The 20,804-nt window shown below is 40.3% G+C and overlaps 1 long non-coding RNA gene across 1 annotated transcript; it reads right to left on the bottom strand.

The window, feature by feature from the left end:
- Window positions 1-18,734: 18,734 nt before the first annotated feature.
- LOC130172860 (uncharacterized) lies at window positions 18,735-20,284 on the bottom strand. The gene is made up of 3 exons (XR_008828339.1): window positions 20,129-20,284; window positions 19,770-19,870; window positions 18,735-19,265 (listed from the first exon to the last, which is right to left on the bottom strand). It is a non-coding gene; the product is annotated as an uncharacterized LOC130172860 (long non-coding RNA).
- Window positions 20,285-20,804: the final 520 nt, after the last annotated feature.

The following is a 20,804-nucleotide window of genomic DNA, read 5'->3' as shown; positions in this document are numbered from 1 at the left end:
AATTAATATAATTTTTGTCTGTTTGAGTGTTTTCCATGATGAAAATTTCAAAATTAAAGAGGAAAATTCTTGCAATTTTGGTCTTTTGAAAACTTTGACCCTCGTTTCTGATGCTTTTGATAACACTGTACTAACTACAACCACAGTCCGACAGTTGAACCAGATTATCTATACCACTATATTTGGAGGTTAAAAATAATGCAATTGCATCCCAGTGTAATGTAATGTAATATATAATAATCCCTAATTGCACAGGGAAGCTGTTTATGTTACAAAAGATGGGCTTTTTAGCAATGTAACCACAGTCTGAAAATGCAGCAGTTAACTTGGTGAGGACAATGTCATTATTACCATTATAAGCAATGTCTAAAATAGTTTTAAAAAATTAACCAAACTACAATAAACCAGGATTATCTTTAAAATGTTACAATGGCAAAGATATTTCCATTCAGATACAAAACAGAATATGGTCTGAGTATCTGAGTCCGTGCTCATCGTGTAGACAGGAAAATCTCTGAAGTCAGTGTACACTTTAGACGTCAAAATACAAAGTTCTTCAAATGCCATGTATTTGGATTGGGTCTCATGATGCTGAGTTCAGTGACTCACACAAACACAATGAACTGAATGTAACATTTCAGACCGCTCTCAGTTAGGTAATGTGTTAAAGGACAACAGTCCCAAAGTCATCTGTCTCACCATCGCTCACCGTTTTTTGGCTGGACCACAACAGCGGGACCAGCCCTATAAATGCTGAATGAATGACCGAGTGAGTGAAGTAATAAAGTTACACCATTGGTAAGCCGGCCGAGTGTTGGAGTTTCCCCATTGGCCCTTGGTCTTTCAAAATATATTGGCGGTTTAACAGTTGCTACTAGAGGTTGCGTTTACTGTCTGCATTGTTGCCAACTTTGTTCATTTATCATTAGATTAACTGACTTTTCAGACCTCTTTTTTTATAAAAGCACTTAGTGACAAATCTAGTGACTTTTTAGACAAACCTTAACTACTTTCTGTAGTAGACAGTCTCCACTGATGCCACATGAGCATGAGTGATCAGTAAATGTACCCAAAACCCCAGCATAGTCTTTGCCTTTATGTGTTTGGTGATGTTGTCAGATGCCATCATGGTTATAAAAATCAGGATTTTAGCAGCAGCAGAGCAGCAGCTTGTAAATGGTTTGGATGTGACAGCTGTAACATGTAGTGCTTAATGAGCCGCATTTCAGTCACTATTTCATGCTTGTTCTGTTGTCTGACAACAGAAACAGAACAACATGTTAACGAGAACAGTTTTATTAGAAATCCAACTGTATTAAAACACTGTATATGTGAGCACAGAGAGTAGGAGAGAAGCAAACAGACCAAGAGCTGAAACCAGCTGACACTAGGCAGAATGCAAATAGGACGCCATGATGTCACTTGTTTACAGTGGTTCCACGAGACCGTATTGACCATATGCAGTCCAGCCATATACTAGGTTTTAACCTAGTCTTGTTAAAATTTACCCATAAACTTCGATATCCTCTTTTGCAGCTTAACTTGTACAATATGCAGTATATCAAAACTGATATGGACAACTACACTGGTTTCAGCTACACACATATTAGTGCCTCATTCTTTTTCTGCGCAGGCTGAAGCCTTGAGGCATCAATACCAGTCACTGACTGGACATCACCATGAGAGGCTCTGAATATTACTGTGACAAATATTCCAGATATTTAATGAGATTAAGAGCCACTCGAAAATCTTCTCTTCATTACTACTACTATGTATTTTCCTTTCTTTGTTTTTATTTGTTTTTTTCGAAGCCATGTTTTTTGCTACAGTGTTCTCCAACCTAGTTTAAAGCCAGTCAGTAGCAGCACAGCGAGGTCATGACGCACATGTGCAGAGGTAACATTGTAAAGGACACTTCCTATGTCGGTTCATTGAGCTGTGAGCTTCAAAGCACTATAACAGTATGCCTGTGGCACAATAACCTGTGTACATGCGCACACAAACACATTCACTCTTTCATCCTTCTAAACACATTCAGCTGTAACCCATCTGTTGTTCTTACACCATCAGGAAATTAAGGAGGCCAGTTTTGCTTTTAATTGCTGGCATCTGATAACATACGTGGACACACGCAGCATGGGGATGCACATGCAGCATGGGCCCCTCACAGCCACAGTCACACCACAGTGAGCAGGGTAGTGTTGCATAATCTTATCAGCAGAGACTGGACCAATTTATCTACATAAGTAAAATGTCTGGTCAGACCACTGGCCAAGCTCCCATCACACCTTTTTCTTATCATGGAGGGGAAAGAGTCTGTGGAGTCCCTTAGCTCAGGGACAAATTAACCTGTCAGAAACCAGACTGTAAAGCCTATTCATAGAGACTTTGAGGAGACGAAATATAGAGCATGCAGCTTCCCTGTATGAACATGTATCACTGCAGTTGTCAACAAGTTTGATAAGAACAGAAAAGTTGCTTCCTGATGCACAAACTAGAGAAGGATTATATCAACCCACTCTTTTTGAGGCAGTACCAGGATTTCACCACTAACTGATTGGAGTGACAAAGTTTGTAATCTCTATTTCACATTCAAACCGCAGTAGGCCTGCACAGCCACCCAACACTAAACTCCATTGTGTTGGTTGTATTTATTCAGGGATTTGGCCATTCTCTCCCTTTCATCAAGCGGTGTGTTATGACTGGCGGCCACTGCAAAGTAAAGATGCAGACAAATTGAAGTGATTTTCATTTTGTCAGCTTAGTGTGAGCATGTCCAGAATGAGAAATTAGATCTGTTATTATTCAAATAAAACAGCAGTGGGAAACTTCAAAACTGTTCAGTTTGTGTTTCTCCCTGCTGACGAGACAGAAGCAGCAATCCATCTGGAAAAAAAACAATCCTGCTGTTCAGGAGGAATGATGTTCAGCCAATTCAATACGAAGGAATATTAAGAGAACCAACTTGTTAGGACTGTTATGATTCTGCAGAGAAAAGGTTCACAACCGTTAAAAGATATTTTCATTTGTGGTCAACATTTCGCTCAGCATGATTATTGTGGTCACATTTGGACTTCACAACTGGCCCTCTGAGCAAATAACTTGATTTGCTAAATCAAATTAGAAGCAGTTTCATTTAGGACGGCGGGAAAACAAATGGAAGCTACTATAGAGTACTTACATTAGATCAAACACTGCTTTAGCTTTACACTGGAATGCCAACTCTTATCCAGTTAAGTAAGCTAACGTTAGAGCTTAGAGTTGTTGAAAAATTCTGTTGACAAAGCATTGCTGTCTGTATTGGAGTGTTAGCCCTATTATTAAAAGTAAAATGCAAAATCTATTGCACTGTTACCTGCTGACATAACCTTGTCTGGAGCTTACATAACATAACATAACATTACTGACAGAATATATACAAAGAGCATGATAGAGCCGCTCCAATGGGCTGTTGAAACACCCAGGACCAGCTTCTACACGGTTGATGTGCTGAACTTCAGCTTCTTTAATGCAACCAGATGCTGCATAAAATAAATTGAATTGCTACTGATTTGCTAATTCAGTGCCATGGAAGTACCTCTAGTAGATAGTGAGTTGGTTAGTTGGTCATACTAACATTTGCATCTTAGGTTTGTTTTTAGTTTGAAAAGGCTAAACACAGAAATCACCCTTTAAATGCTTTAAATATCACCGACAATAGTATTGCTCTTACTACAGCCTCATGCACACTACTTCAGCATGCAGAGGAAGTGCATCAGGCCTAACAGGCCTAGTTACAGCTGCTAAGCTATGACTGGACAGTTACTGGTTGGGATTTGGGGTTTAGTGAAGAATGAATTGTCTCCATTGCATTACTCCTGGTTTGTAGAGTTATAGGGTTTGTGTTTGTTTTGTTTTTTTTGCCATCCGAAGCCATTTGTTGCTACTGCTTTCTTGTACAGTAGAAAAACAACTTCCACAGCTCTGAAAATTGCCTGAGCTCAACAATCCATCACAGTAGCAACAACGTCTTTATTTGGTTTTGTCAAAACTTCTGTTTCATCACTATTTCATTTTGCCTGAGTTGGTCCAGAGGAAGAAAGGGAAGTCTCTGCCAGGAAATAATCCCTCACAACATGACATTTTACACCCCTAAATTTCATCAAATCAAATGTATTACTTTATAATCAAGGGAAAACAAGTAAATTAGGAAAAAAAATTGAAATACTGACAAAATGTTAGGAAATTGTCAGTAGATGGTAGCGAAGGTAACACAAATCTTAAAGATACCTATAATTCCTTCTTATTAAAACACAGAAACCTTGACAATTGACTCCTCTGTTTGGCACAGAAAAAGGAAATCAAAGGAAATCACTGTTAACCCATTTCTGCATGGCTGCGTCTTTTCTGGGATTGTCATCTGATAGATAAAGGCTGCTGCAGGGCTCCTTGTGATGCAGGGCATGGCTGTAAATAGATACCAAGAGGAAACTAAGTGGGTGATCATGTTGTTTCAGCCTTGTTAACACAACACACAAGCAGGGACATCCCCCACCACACACCCAAACTCCCTGCTCCCAAGCTGACTGACAGTCTGTAAATGTCATCAGTCAACCAGCCAGTAAGTGCCTGAGCCATCCAATCAGCTGGCAGCAGATAATGTATTCTGTTAGCCAACCAGCAGGTCAGATGTTTAGCCAGTCAGCCACCAAGAGAGCAAGTCACAAATCAGTGGCTCAGTCGGTCAGTCAGTCAGTCAGTCAACACCTTTTGGCTCTTGCCATCAGAAAGAATTCAATCCACCTGGACACACACACACACAGCAGCATGCATGCAGACACTTGCGGAAAGGCAGATACACACAGGCACAATCTGGCCAAATGGCTACTCCTGTCACTCTTTGTTACACTTTGTTCTTAAACAAGCAGCAGTGCTTCCACTGAAGTCTCACATCTATTCAACAGATGTTTCTCTTTCAGGTGCTCAGATGGCCTACTTGCAGAGCTCTGCGGTTTCTCTGGCTCTTGTGCATTCCGTTACATAAAACCATGGGACTTAAACGGGTTTCTGTACTGTAGTTGGCTGTTTTAACTCTGATGATACTTCTCAGTGTGACTGACCATGAGTTCAGTGTTCCTGCAGATGGGCTTTCACAGGATGAGCACATTGTCTGTTGCAAGGATCAAACCACTGACCTCTACCCAGTGCCTCATCACCACAGTGGATGAGATATTACTTAACAAGGGCATTTTGATTTGTTTTTTTAGCATTGTACAGGTTACATGTTTCATTTGTTTCTTATTTGTAATGGTATATAAGAAATAAATCATGATGGAGCTTCCTATTTAGGATCATATTTTACATATCAGCATACATAAGGCCTAACAGAGGGACCCAAGATGTAAAAGCTTACATTCAGCAGAGTTACAGTACATTCAGAAAGTGTTCAGACCCCTTCACTTTTTCCACATTTTGTTACATTGCAGCCTTATTCTAAAATTAAAAAAAGAGTGATCCCCATAATGACAAGGGTTAAACTGAATTTTAGATTTTATTGGAAAATTCATTAACGGCCTTGGTAAGAGAGGTGACCAAGAACCTGGTGCTCACTCTAGCTCAGCTCTGAAGAGCCTGTGTGGACACAGGAGAAACTATTTATTTTATTTGTTTACTTACCATTTTAAGCATCTCTTTTAAAAGATATTTAATGGTTAGAAAAAGTGTTAAGAACATGTTACAGCTTTTGAATACGAATGAAAACCTAAATCCAGCATGTGTAAAGAGTTGTATGGTCATCAGTGTTAGGCAAGTTACTTGAAAAATGTTATCAGTTATTGTCATTGAAAATAAATTAGAATACTGTAATTTGTTACTGGGCCATCAATAAATTGTAAGGTTTTAAATGTAAAAATAAATAAATAAATCAGAAACCACTGTGGTCTCATAGTGTTTGTATTAGCAAAAGTAGAGTAATTGTTTCAAGCAATGCCTCCTCTGAATTCTTTCCTCTGACTCATAAACTGCAGCTGCTCAGATAACAATCAGTTTATCTTTAGGGTTGCAATATATTTAGCTGCAATGACCTTTTTGATGCTGACAATGCAGACACACACACACACACACACACACACACACATACACTAATTTATGCACACATAAACATCAATTTAAAAGCAGGACACACACACAAGCCAAAAAAAAAAAAAATCACATCTCCAGCTACAAGCACACATCCATACAAACCCACTCACGTACTCACTGAGCAGGTGTATACATATTCCCATGGGACACATTCAAGCCAAAAAAAAAACAAAAAAAACAGGAAGCAAATGGCTACAGCCAATAAAAACAGTCCAACCTCTCCAGTTGCTTTTTCACTACATTGTCTAGACAGAAACGAAGTTCTTCTAACAGTCTTCCCAGAGTTTGAAATCTTTTGTGAAAAGGATTGCGAGTGAGCCGGATTTCTGGTTTAAATCATGCTTTTAATTTCTCTCCTCTTTTGCATCCATAAAACAAATCTCTAAAAAAATGTTTTAGCCCAAAAAAAAAAGGTTGTAAATCTATAACTGTGGTATATGGAAATGGATATGGGTCCATTCAATGTCAAGTACCTCTGGGTATTGTGGTAATTAATGGGTCCTTAAGGTTTGATTATGGTTTGGGGAATATTCAAACTGTTGTGATTATTCACTTTTTCAAATTCTTTTGAGTATGCTTTATGACCATTGAAACCAAAAATGCATAATTGTCATTAAGCAAATACTTTTCTTGTATAATTGTGAATCCTTCATGCTTTTATATAATTTATATAGAGATTTCATAAGTCGTCCATGTTGAAATTAGGATAGTGTAAACTGGACATGGGTTCTATATGCTGTTTAATGATTTGTGACTGCAATGATCTCTATGTATGTCCAGGCCTATAGTAACTACAGCTTCAGTGTTTGTACTACAGGCAACATTATGTCATCGTTATAGCTCTGCTTTGCCTGGTAGTTTGCTGTTTATTGGCTTTCTCAAGCCTGGGCTATATAGAGTACACCATGGTAAACTGTAGCAACAGGAGCCAAACATATGGTGCCAATAACATTAATAGTTGGGAAACACAGGAGAGATCACACAGAAAACAAGGAAGCTATTCAGATCTTGTCTCACAATCAGTCCGGTATATTTTCCATGTAGTGCAAAAAACATATAGAAAACAGACGCACTGGTTTTGATGGTAAGTAATGAGCTGGCAGTTCACCTTAAAAATCAAACACTCATGTTTAAATGCAACTTAAATATAGCACAGCTCAGACAATGATTTTGCACATATTTTTTCATAAGGTGATTTTTTGTTGGTTAGACCAGTGGTTCCCAACCTGTTGGCCATGATGGTATTGCAAGTGGCATCAAATCAAATGAGAAAATTATGTATATTTTACATATAAATAATATTAGTTTTTTTTTAAAAAAAGAAAAAAAAGAAAAAAAAAGAAATGATCTTTAAAAACAATCAAAATGTTTAACAACTCCACTGAGATGAGCCAATGTTAGGAACTTTTATGTGGTCTCCGGCCTGGACCACTTCCTATACTTGTTTGCTATTTCAGTCTGATTGTGCACTAAAAGATCAGTATCAAAATAGCAACAGGAAGAATTATAAGGAAAGAGTCAAGAGGCAGATGGTGAATTGACAAGTGATCTCTCCTCCGTCAAACAAAAAAGAAAAATTAAGCTTCCTACATGTTTCCCGTGCTTTCAGTTCAATCCTGAATGTTCGACCGTTGTCATTAAAATAAAAAGTGCTATGAGAACGTATTATTTGGCCTCCTTATTGTTAAGTTGGATATGGGCCGCCATCATTTGAGATTTTCAAGTGGGCCGTGAGTTGGAAAAGATTGGGAAGAACTGGGTTAGAGTATTGCAATGCCTGTGGGCGGACTTCAGATAATCCAAAATGTTGCAGCCATAATCCTAACAAGAAACAACACATTTAATAAAATCACACATGTTCTCCTCTGCATTGGCTCCGGGTTAGTTTCAGAACTGATTACAAAATGTAACTTGTGTATAAAGCCCTAAAAAGGCCTTGCTCCACGGTACTACTCTGACAGACTCGTCGAGTAGGAACCCATCACAACTCTGAGGTCTTCTGGTTCAGGTATTCTAGTTGATCCCAGAGTGAAGTCAAAACGAACCAGCAGAAAATTTTGGTGGTGAAGCAGCTTTTGGTGTTGGTGGTCCCAGCTGCTGGAATATTGTGCCAGATTGTATTAGGTGTGCTCCAACATTAACAGTGTGTAAAAGCAAAATGAACACTTCCCTCTTGTTCTCTCCATTACTTTCCATTCATTGTGTTTAAAGAGTATTAGATTGGTCTTGCTGAATTGAGTTTCGCCTGTTGTGAGATGTGCTATACAAATAGAGTTTGCATGTCTTTGTCTGGTGCAGAAAAAACAGAAGTATATGTAAGCAAGGATAATGCAATTGCTAACCCAGCCAACTACACTTGGAAAACACTGCGATGATAGATTTAATCAGCGTTGACATGGGCACCAACATCTGAGCCATGTTTCAACATGAAAATCCTTTGGTCATCATGCCTTCTACTTTGTAAAACAATGCTGAGGACAGGCTTGGGACAAAATCAACTCAGTGTCTGCTACTGTGCTGAGGTGGTAGGTTCAAAACCAGAAGAACAATAAACTTAAAAAGGGACTTAAAGTATGAGCTTGGTTTATTTCCCCCTGTGCACTGACAGAACAAACCCAGGCATGAAAAAATATGTCCTTGGCTTTGTGTCTACTTACTTACCTAGATATATGGTCACAATGCATTTTTTAAATTGCTCTTGTTTCTTTTTTTTCTAAATCAAATTCAGCTGTAAGTGAGCAAAAATCACTTGTTTTTGATGTCTCGGTCATGAAGGATTAACTAGGATTATCTTGAAAACTGACATGTTAAGTACAATGCTCCACAGAGGATGGAGTTATTGCAGGCATATGCTTCCAATCATTGCCATGGTATATAATTTACATTTGAGGAACTATTGTCAAAGAGGCCAATACTGTTAAGAGGGGCTTCTCAACCAGTGAACCCAAGTGCAGATGAACAAGGGGTCAGCAAGTGGTGGGTTAAAGGACAATTTATTGATGACTGAAATGGAGATAATGGTGCTGTGGATAAGGGTGGAAACCAGTGGAGAAGGCTGGTGAGACGGTGGAGGCTTGAGCCACAAACATGAGGACGAGGAGGCGAGTCAGACAGAGCAGACAGAACTGCAGGGGAGAGGAGACAGAGTCAGGACACAGGGAACACACTGAAGTAGACCAACAACTCGCACCATAGACCAGCTGACGCAGAGGCTACAATCTGACACTGTGGTACAGGCAGAGCTGGGTATTTGTAAAGAGCTTGATCATGGTGATGAGGCGCAGCTGGTGTGGCTTTGCTCTGACTCCAGCACACCTACTTCCACTTAGACAATCACAGACACAGGGGGAGGGAGAGAGACAGAGAGAGAGACACACTGGGAAAGTAATAACAGGTTAAGCAGACAGAATGAGATGTAGAGAGAGTGTCAGAGGAAGCCGCTGAGGCAGATCACAGCTTTAAATAGCTTTATGAAGACTTAGATGGATGTGCACAACCACAGTGCAACATTTAACAGTATTTAAGTCAGTGCTAGCAAGTGCTGCCAATTAATACATACAACCATGGGCCTTGCTTATCTGTTGTACATCCACACAAGACAGTTTTTGTATAGCAGCGTGAAAAGATAAACTCAGTGCATTAGCCTCCATCAGACTGGGCAGAGACAAACCTATACAGACCTATACAGAGCTGTGACTAGACTCACTGTGGACCACACCTAAACATGTTGTAAAGAAGACTCATGCATTCCTGTGCTGTATACAATAGCAGCTGTAACGGCAGTCATCACCAGGCTATGGCTGTGGTACTGTGGACATGTGCATGCTCACAATGAAAAAATAACAATGGTGTTATTTTCTGCTTTTCTCACTAATTGAAAAGTCCAAACCAACCAATGCATTCTGCCACAGTCAGACACTCGGTGTCTCTCATATGACGTCAGGAAAGGTACGTTTGCCATGACTCCCAAACATCACAGACCACTATTGTTTCGAAAGCAGCTTGCAGTTAAACATACAGCTGTTTGACTCATGTAATACATCACAGTGAGCAGCACATGTCTTGCAGTTTTTCCAAGCATGACTTAATCACACAGCTAATTATTGAATTTAAAGGTGACTACATTGAATTTTTTCCATTACTATGCGCATTTACCTCTAGCGGTAGTGAAGAGGCAGAAGTCAAAGCTGCCGCACAAGCACACAGGTGTTTTGAGTTATTGTGGCTAATTAAACCACTGCTCAAGATGATGATGGGTGGGGCCATTGCTGCGAATTACGTGAGGTCACCAAACGTCATGATTTAATAAGACTGATAAAGCCGTAAGTTGTCTAACCTCAACACGTGCCACAGAACTTACAAGAGAGCGAGGGAGATGTCAGTCAAGCGCAGTCTGTCCTCGCCCATACAACGCAGCGAGAGGAAGTGGAACCCTGCAGCAAATTGAAAGCACCTGTGTAGGTGCATCACTTTTACTTTATGACGATTGGGAGGTAAATATGCACCGAAGCCTTCATGTTCACTTACAGTTTAGTCGAATTGTTTTATCATTATGAATTAAAGTTAGGGCATGAATTCCAGATGCTGCTTAAAATCATGGATTATAAAGGTGGACAATATGGTATGTGTATGTTTTAACAAGACTAAAGGTACTGTATGTAACTTTAGATGCTTTACAATTGCATAAAAAGTCAATGGAAAGGGTCGGAGATGAATTTAGCCACCTCTGGCTACAGTCTCGCCTCCTCACATGGCACCATGTTTTGGATCACTGATATTTTTCTTATATGGACACTGTAAAAAGTAAAGCTAAAATTTACTAGATGAAAGTAGGAACTTGAACCAAATTCTGAAGAGCAGAGATTCAAGTACAAGCTACAAAAGAATCAAAGAGCAGTACTTGGATCATCTTTCTACTCCATGTTTACAGCCTCATCATCTCAACCACCTTTCACTCATGGACAACATATAGTTAAGTCTCTGAACTTCCCATTTTTACAACCGCATCTTTTTCCCTTAGCTGGACCATCGCTGGACCATTACTGTCCATGAAATTACTCTTCTCTTCACTTACATGTTAAAGCTGTTTCCCCACACTGTGGTCATGAACAATCGTGGTGGGAGAGGAGAGCCCACCAATGGTGCTCGGTTACTGTTACAGTTTGGCTTGTTTATCTGGAGAGAGGGAAACAGAGAGTTAAAGTGTGTGATAGAAGAAATGGCACATAAAGAAGCAGGAAAGGGGAATGATGGAAGGGGAAGATCAGGAGAGTGGAGGGTGTCTAAGTGTTGGAGCTTTTCTATTGAGTTTTGAAACATCACAGCTCAGTTTACATAGGATGGACATAGAGCCAGCTGTTGAACAGATCTCTTTCTCTTTGTGTCTCTCTTTTCTTTCTATCTATTTGTATATATACACAGTATGAAGTGCTGCTGTTAAACTTGTATATACAAATGCTATGTCAGGATTCATGCTATTTGTTAAAACAGTGCAACAGGCCTCAGAGCATTTACAGTTAAACAGAATCACATGTGGGAGCTTCCCAGTTAAACCACAGTACTGTAGTGTTGGCTGCTGAGCAGCTCTGCTCAGTAGTGGGGAGGTGAGCACATTTCTCAGGGGTTGTTTTATCATGGAGTCAGTGAAGGAGGAGAGAGTGATAGATATTCATGTTCTCAATTAAGACCAGATATCATGAGCAGACAGGGGGATTTATCAACCCTCCTGTAGAATCTGTTCAGATCAATTATTCCCATTGGAAGGATGAGCGTTATTCTGTGTCATTAGGACACTCCTCACACACGAGCATTGGGAGTGAGCTGGATTTGGGAGGAATCTGTATCTTTTATTTACCATTACAATCAGACAGTGGGTTTAACTGCTGCAGCTGTTCCAGCAGAGGACATTATGTATGGTATGTTCTATATATATATATATATATATATATATATATATATATATATATATTACTGTATATATTCATGGGATACATTAAAATCACTGGCTATTGTATATACTGTAGACTTACCTGTGTTATTTGTTTAGAAGCTCTATAATTGTGAACATTGGAGCTACTGTTTTGCCGTTACAACCTCACCTTCAAGTCAAATCTGACGTTCTCCACTGTTTTAACTTGACAGCAGATAATTGTATCCCAAGTCGCAAAGTTGCCCATTAATTGTACAGGTGGCTGTTTGATCCCCAGCTCATTGTCTCCACAGGCCTTAGTCCCTTAAGCAAGATAATTAGACCCAATTCTGTCTTGCTGAGCAGAATGTGAGACTATGTCTTGTTCTCATTTTTTTTAAAGCTACAGAAGTGTTTTTTATTTGTCTAATGGCTTCAAATTGTACAAAGATCTCTCTATTAACACATTTTGTTTCTGACCGATTGATTTATGATGGGTTTTTTTTGGGGGGGGGGGGTTAGGATGTATGATGTATTGTGATGTATTTTTTATTTTTAGATTTGTTAGAAAACAAGCAAACAATTGCAATCCAATGTCTCACATGTGGTGCTACTACATGCTAATCACCAGAGCCTGGCTAACCGTGACATGTTTAGCGGTACAGCAGAACATCACTGGTCAAGTATAGCATTGACACCTATATGTATAATACATATGCATACATACACACAAACAAACTTGCACACAAATGCAGTAACATTTACATCTGAATAGTGCAGCCATATGCACTCTGGCCCATATGCTTCACTAACACATGTGCTCATGTGCTGCTGCACATTAATGACGTTCACCCTCAGCTCCGAACTGGTACGTTTCCTTCCTACAAACCATTATCCACCATTTAAATTGCAGTTAGCAGTACATGTGTGTAAATAGTGGCCAGTGCCATAATGGAAACCATGCAGGTCCCAACTTGTTATACTAGCTTGACCATGTGACTTAGACTGTTTAACAAGACCCACCACTGAGCTCAAACTCATGGAAGAAATACTGTATTAGCTGCCAAAAAACTATAAGTAAATGACCAAGGACAAATGAGGAGAAACTTTTATTCTTGTAGTCTTATTACTTCATATTATGTAATCATTTTCACTTTGTGTGTGTTATTTTACAGAATTGGTTTTGTTGACTCATGTTTCTGTAAACTTACAGACATCCAATGCACATTGTATTGTACAGGATGATTGTATTGATCATCCTGTGTTATATCATATTAAAAAAAGAATGCAACTTTGGCTGCATCTCCAAAATTTTAAAGCAACGGAAACTCTGTTTGAGTATGAGAATTAAGTTAACTTGGGACGTTGATTATTTGTGACGTAAAGGTCAAACTTACAGTTTCTCTTCCTGTGTGAACATGGGCTGGAGGGTGCGGTACTTGTTTGTTATATTCCCTGGAAAACTGAGAAACAATCACAACAGGATAGAAAACAGCTGCTACCCAAGGATACACAGTAACCAGTGCGTGTGTGCCAGTAGAAATAAACACCGGGCAACAGTCTAGTTGTCTTGACCGGGATTGATACAGTACACAGATTGAGTGTTATTTAATTTCTGTGGATCATCACTGTGTAAAGTTTATCTGAGCCTTGTGCATCCCTTTCAATTCGTATGTTCGTGTGTGTGTGCAGGGAGCCTGTGTGTGTGAGTGAGTGCATGTATTTGTATGTACATTTTTGTGTTGATGGGTTGTGGAAGGATTGAATGTAGATGTGTGTGCTGTCATCTTCCACATGTGGGAAAAATACCTTCTTTCAACTCCACCAAACACAAGCAGACACACACACACACACACACACACACAGGTATACACATACATACATACATGCATAGACACAAACAAACATCTGAGTGATTTATTTACAACCATGTCATTTTTAAATATCACACCATAATAAACAATAAAAAAAACTACAAGACTTCAGTCAGTCCCACTTGTGATCATTTGACAATCACAATACAAAATGGATTGGCAGCAATCGTGAAACATAATAGCACTCCATAATTCCCCTGCACACGTGCACACACTCTCACACACACACATTATCCAATACACACTCAGCCGGTGTGGGTGGGATTGCTGCTGGAGCAGACACACTCTGTCAAACAGAGCTGTGTAGATTACATTTTGAGCACATCATGTTGTTGATTGGCTGACCAAACTGACGAAGTTCACTCTGGGACAACACTCAGAGCATTCTGTGCGTATACATTTATGTGCGTGTGTGTGTGTATTAAAGAGTGAAAACACCAACTTTCTGCACGCTCTGCCTTTTTACATTTCCTGTCGAGATTACTTTACTGCAACATTACCGACCTATACGATCATAGCCTATACGTAGGTCACTTGTCCCCTTCCCTCAGATACAACCCATAGGAACGTACCAGTTGGAGGCCTTCTGGACCTTAAGCTAATGGAACAGTCCCGGTCTGGTCAGGTATAAGAGCAAAAATGAGGCTACTTGGTTAGGTGTGGGAGAAGATCATGGTTTGGGTTAAAACAAATTCTTCATTAAGGTTAGGGAACCCTTGTTGTCACGGTTACAATAGTAAACATCCAGTTAAGATAAGAAACAATGTTTGTGTGAATGTACTGTGATTGTCAACCCATCTGTCCACCCCAACCTGCTCCTCACACAGACTTTGTCACTCTCCAGACGTCACCTACTTCCTCCTTTGCTCCCATAATAATCCCTACAGCCGCTAGAGGTTGCCTACTATAAAATGAGTTGTATTAAACTGCCTCCACAAACAATTTATGGGGCGGTTGCACACACAAAAGATAGTCTCACAAGTGCAGATGTTTGCTTACATCCTTCTAGCAAAAAAATCAGGCCAAATTAACAGAATAATTGTAACTCTCAGTCCATTTACAAGCTTCATCCTGAACTGCATCTCATCATCAGCACATCAGCTGAGTTTCCCAGAATAAGGGGAAATGCTTCCAAAAGCAGTTAATCAAATGGTGCTGCTCACAAAAGCTATAAATTTACAACAATAGAAGCTAAGGCTGCACTCACAGAGTTGCACAATTGTAGTGAATGTCACACATCTGACTGTGTTTACCACCAGTGTGTGTGTGTGTGTGTGTGTGGGTGTGTGTGGTGAGGTGTAGGAAAGCAGCTCCCAATGTTTGCTGTATTGTATAATTACTGAGAAATATACAGACAACCCAGCCCACTTGTAAACAATCTATACCTATGGCAGAACGCCTGTTAAGCTCATAGGGTTTTGGTCGTAAGGGTTACATTTTTACATTCAGCCACCTGTTTACTAGGGCACGCGATGATGCTGGTTGCTATGGATACCTTTTAACAATAAATCAACTGCATCATATAGGCCAGTAAAGACATTAAGTTCTGTTCACAAAGAAATTCATAGTAAAGATAGAAAACAATCTGGAAAGACAACAAAAATAAAGAATCCAGCCGTTTTATTTAAAAAAGAGGCTTCTCTGTTGACTGTGTATTAGTGCCCTATAAAAAGCACACAGTGATCCTTTTAGGAAGCCATGCATGGGGCCTTTTTCTGCAGCTGAGTGTGAGAATGAGGAGTGTTTGACTGAAAAGCCCACAAGCAGATGGAGAGAAATCAATGGACAATCAATGAGGGATTGGGCCCCCAGAGAAGTGACCAAATTAGAATGCTAATAGTCTTCCTGGTCAAATTTATGTTTAAACTCATTTGAAAGCCTTGCTCTTTGTCTTTCACAGCTGGAAAACACAAAAAACTGTTCTACAAGTTACTGTATACCGTTCACATGCCCCTTACTCTGAGTTTATCTGAGTTAGTTCTTAGTACAGATAAAGTCATAATAGTGGGTGATTTCACCATTCATGCAGTCAGGTGACAGTCTCAGATCTGCATTAATTGTGTGAAAGACACATTGTGAGAGATTGACAGATATTACATAAGTATGTGTGTATTTGTGTTTCTTAGACTCTTCCAGTAATTCGTGGAAGTTGCTGCCATGAAATCAGCAAAAATCCACAATGACACACACAAGCTTGGATACATCTGCTGTATACATACAGTACACTCACAAGCAAATGACTTCACAGATGCAAGCGCGCATGGATGCAACACACATACTTGCGCACGTGCACGCACCCACAGCTGTAGAAGCCTCCCATCTCCTTTGTCAGCGCAGGAGACGGCATCAGCCAAGACCAACACACTGAGTGTGTGTGTGTGTGTGTGTGTGTGTGTGTGTGTGTGTGAGAGAGAGAGAGAAGTGCACAAAAACAGAGTAGTGTATGAGCAAAATGTACATTTGTGTCTGTGCATGCTCACACTTACTCACTTACTTTTTGTATTTACATATGCAGTCATGCATGTGAGCATGTGTGTGTGTGTGTGTGTTTACACTTTCATAAAGATGGCAACCTCTCAAACCCCTACAGATGACTAATGCAACTGGGGAATCGTCCCCCCCCCAACTCCCTTCTTCTCTCCTCCCTCCCTACTGGCTGGATATTGAAATATAGTAATTACCCTCAGTTTGAGATTTATGGAGTGGCTTACACTAACCGTAATGTTTCTGAAGATTGTGGGGGAGGGAAGGAGACTCGTGTTTCACAGCATGGCTCCACTTAACGCTGCAACTTACACATTGCTGTTGAAAATCACGCTGACTACACAATATTAATGCTGATTCTGACTGAACAGGCACCAGCTGGGATGAACAGAGATTATCATGTAGTGAGGACAGTCTGTGTAGTCGGGTTGGCATGGTGGTGTCCGTTTTTTTGTTTGTTTGTTTTCCAAAACAACTGTGTTGTGTGTATGTTGTGTGTGTGGTGGGACTAATAAAGTGAAATAATGCTGTGAGCATCATCCAGTAACAACAGAACACATTATGCTCATCAGTGTTTCCAGGATTGTCTATTGTTTGGTATAACATCAAAGTTTGTGAATAGACCCAGCTCTGACTCATGCACAGGACCCAGATAGCGAGAGGGGGAGGCAGCCAGTGGATCAGCGTTTATAAGAGCGAGATCTGATGGACCCTGAGCTGTGCGCTGTCTGTTATTGTAGAATCCCTGCACAGCTTTGGCCAAACAGTTTCCTCAGCGTGTTTATATCCACAACACTCTCACTCACACCACATCATTTCATCACAGAGGATGAAATAGAGAAGACTCTGCCATACTGCTTTGTGTTAATCTATGTTTTTCTTATGTTTGATGTATATTTATTTTGGCTGAGACCAAGACCTTTTAGAGGTTTAGCATGTAGGATACTGGAGTCCTAGTAGTTGGAATGAGTGGTACTGAAATGTATATTTAAAAAAAAAAAATGACTATGATCTTTGGAAGAGAGGCAGAGGAGAGCTTGGATGTCAGAGTCTGGATTTGCACAGAAAATAAACATGAGCTCACAACTTGAACGAGGATTTTCACTCAGAATTTGGCAAATATTCTGTTGTAATGTATCCAAACTACACTCTGCTATTGTACATTTTGGACTGATTTGGTGATTGCCATTTACTGGTGGATTGTTATTCTTTAAAGAGAGTCACAGACATACCAACTAAAATTATCTTACTTGGCAGACACCTAATATGCTACAGCGAGTGAAGCAAACTGACCTAATGAGATTGTTAAAGTGATATTTCACACACCACTCTTTTGATTGGAGGAAATTGTGTGTGGATATTATAAACAATAAACAGGTGCCTCTACGCAACCTTCAAATCATTTGTAAACGTTTCAACCACATGATATTATGTTATTTATCAGTCATTCACAAATGCTCATAATGACTTCCAATAGATTTTAAATTCCTTATAATGTATTAATGATAACAATAAAGTGTTTATTGATCTATTTTTAATGTCAATCAATTAATTCTTTGTGGATAGTTGATCATTAATAGGTTATTAGATGATGTAGAATAGATCTGTAATCTGATCATTGCTGTGAACTAACTCACTAGCTCACATGCTGCACACAGCATTATGGACATACATGCAAGTTTGCATACAGAAATATGTGTCACTAGAAAATGAAATTGAGAGAGAAACCCAACAGTTCCCACACGGAGCAAGCACTTGGCGACAGCGGAGAGGAAAAACTTCCTTTTAACAGCAAGAAACCTCTGACGGAACCGGACTCAGGGTGGGCGGCCATCTGCCTCGACCGGTTGGGTTGAGAGGAGAGAAGTAGTAGAGAGAAGAGGAGGAAGAAGAAGTTACCAGCCGTGACAGTGCGGCTTAACTTTAGAAACGCATCTCTTTGGCTACGTTTATGCCCGGCGTCCACGTTCTGTGTTTGTGTGTGTGTGTGTGTGTCATCGTGGAAAACGTGGTCCTGTGGATTCATGGATGTTAATTTGGCATCCCATGAGTACTAAGTAGTTAATACAACATCATTCAAGCGTACTCATTATTACAGAGCACTCATTGCTTCGGACTCTTCTTTACAGGTGTGTAGTAGAGATCAAACCTTCATTTGAGCTCAACTACACGCCTGTGAAGTCCTGTGGCTGCATCTCGCAGGGCTGTGATGATGTCGCATGTAAACACATGTACTCAAAACCACCTCTGTGGTTCTCACAACAGTAGCTGTCTCCAGGACCTCATTTTGCCACAATGACACACACACACACACACACACACACAGACTCGTAAAAGCCCCGCTGTCATGGCTGGTATTGATTCAAGTTCAGTTTCTAGTGACACATATTTCTGCTTGTGGTGGAGGGAGATGGGGGAGAGATGGTGGAAGGATGGTGGAGGGATGGGCTAGAAGTGGGGGAGAGATGGTTGAGGGATGGGGGAGAGATGGGGGAGAAATGGTGGAAGGATGGGGTAGAGATGGGGGAGAGATGGTTGAGGGATGGGGGAGAGATGGGGGAGAAATGGTGGAAGGATGGGGTAGAGATGGGGAAAAGATGGTGGAGGAATGGTGGAGGGATGGTGGATGAATGATGGAGGGATGGGGAAGGGATGGTGGAGGGATAGGGAGAGATGGCATCACACCTCCTCTCACTCCTGTTCCTAAACGTTATCTTCCTCCATCCTTGTCGTCGTCTTCTCCTCAACCGTCTTCTTTTCTCCCTCCTGGTCTCCTTTCTTCTTCTTCTCCACTTGCACCATCTTCTCTTCTCTTCTTCTGAGGTTATCGAAGTCCACGTCCTGAAAAAAGGGCTGTTCCTTCACCTCACTGGCTCCTCCTGGATGAGAAATACGACAATCACACATTTAGTTTGTTCATAAACACACTTTGGTCTGGCTTAAGAGCTGCTCCCAACCCAATCTCTCCACACCGCCTCCCCAGCCCCACTAATGTTGTTATAGTGGGGTCGGGTATAACAGTCAAAGTTCTCTGGAGCTCCCAGCACTCAACAGGATCGAGTCTTTCTATGGACAACCTTTTCATTAAGGTGGATGAATCTGGTCTGACTACAGTTACATGTAGTTCACCTCTAACCATGACACCCATTAATGTTATCATAAAAATGGAGAACGTTGAGCAGTTGGGAGAAAAAGCAATAAGAAAAGTCCCTGTTCAAGCAGATCATTGGCACCATAATGAAACACTGTGTCAATCATTAATTTAGTTGTTTGGCTGAAGACGTTCTATTCAGTAGTACTTTTATCAAACAGCTCTACGCCACCTCTGTATTATCTGTTTTTACATCCAACATTTGTCCATCATTTGTAAACCTGCCACTTACCTGTGCCCAGACGCTTCATGCTTTCTTCCTGAGGAGCAGAATGATGATGACCTGGGCCTCATATGGCACCACATCTCTCTCCTCTGGCCAGGTGACATTTTCTGTAAAAGTATATCAGTCAGATATTAGTCATCTGTAATCAAGTACTTCAAAAAACAAAGATCTACACCACCAAAGAGACTGCCAGAAACAAATGGCCGCATCCTTTAGAGCAACATTAACAGTTTAAAGACTGATACCTTAAAGTTAAATCATGAAGTGTGACAATGTTTGTTAATTGTCTTTAAAATACAGAAAGATTCATTCAGAACTGCTAGGATGATAAATATAAGAAAATGAACTGAACTAGAAATTCTTACTATTGATGACTTCGTTCCTGAGCTCATCATCATTTTCTCCATCAAATGGGAAAGAGCCGACCAGGAACTGATAGAGAATAACTCCCACAGCCCACCAGTCGACGGGCTTCCCATACGCCTCCCCCTGATACAGCTCTGGTGCTAAATATATGGGTGTTCCCGCGATCTGAAGGAGGAAATGGAAAACAGAAAATGATTGACAAGCACTACACCACATAAACACTGGATAAACAGACATTTATTTAAATGGAGAAGAGAAGAAACTAACCTCTCCATCAGTGAACTCGTTGGCGATGTTCTCTGCGCAGACCTCTGCTGCCATGTTCAGAGACCCGATCTTTGACAGGCCAAAATCTGTGATTTTAATGTGGCCTCTCGAGGTGATCAAAAGACTGCAAAGGAAGGAAGCAGCAAAATGACTCATGTCAGATTAAACATCAACCTGAAACCTGAAGCTAAGATTTAGTAAAAAAAAAAGGCAGCCAGTCAAAAAATGATGAAAGTTGAACTCTAATATTAACAGTTTAAAAACCCCAACCCTGAAGAGTAACTTGTCCAAAACTGTCCACTGTTTTGGACAGCAAGAACAGACTGCATTGCATACATAGCAACAGTAACTACGGTGAGTGGAGCTTAGCAACAGTCAGTTTGATGCTCGTAACCAGAAATAAAGAAA

Source organism: Seriola aureovittata, chromosome 7 (assembly GCF_021018895.1).
Source record: "Seriola aureovittata isolate HTS-2021-v1 ecotype China chromosome 7, ASM2101889v1, whole genome shotgun sequence".
Classification (NCBI taxonomy): Eukaryota; Metazoa; Chordata; class Actinopteri; order Carangiformes; family Carangidae; genus Seriola; species Seriola aureovittata.
The sequence above is the reverse complement of the archived record's forward strand: the minus strand, read 5'-3'. Positions and strand labels throughout refer to the sequence as shown.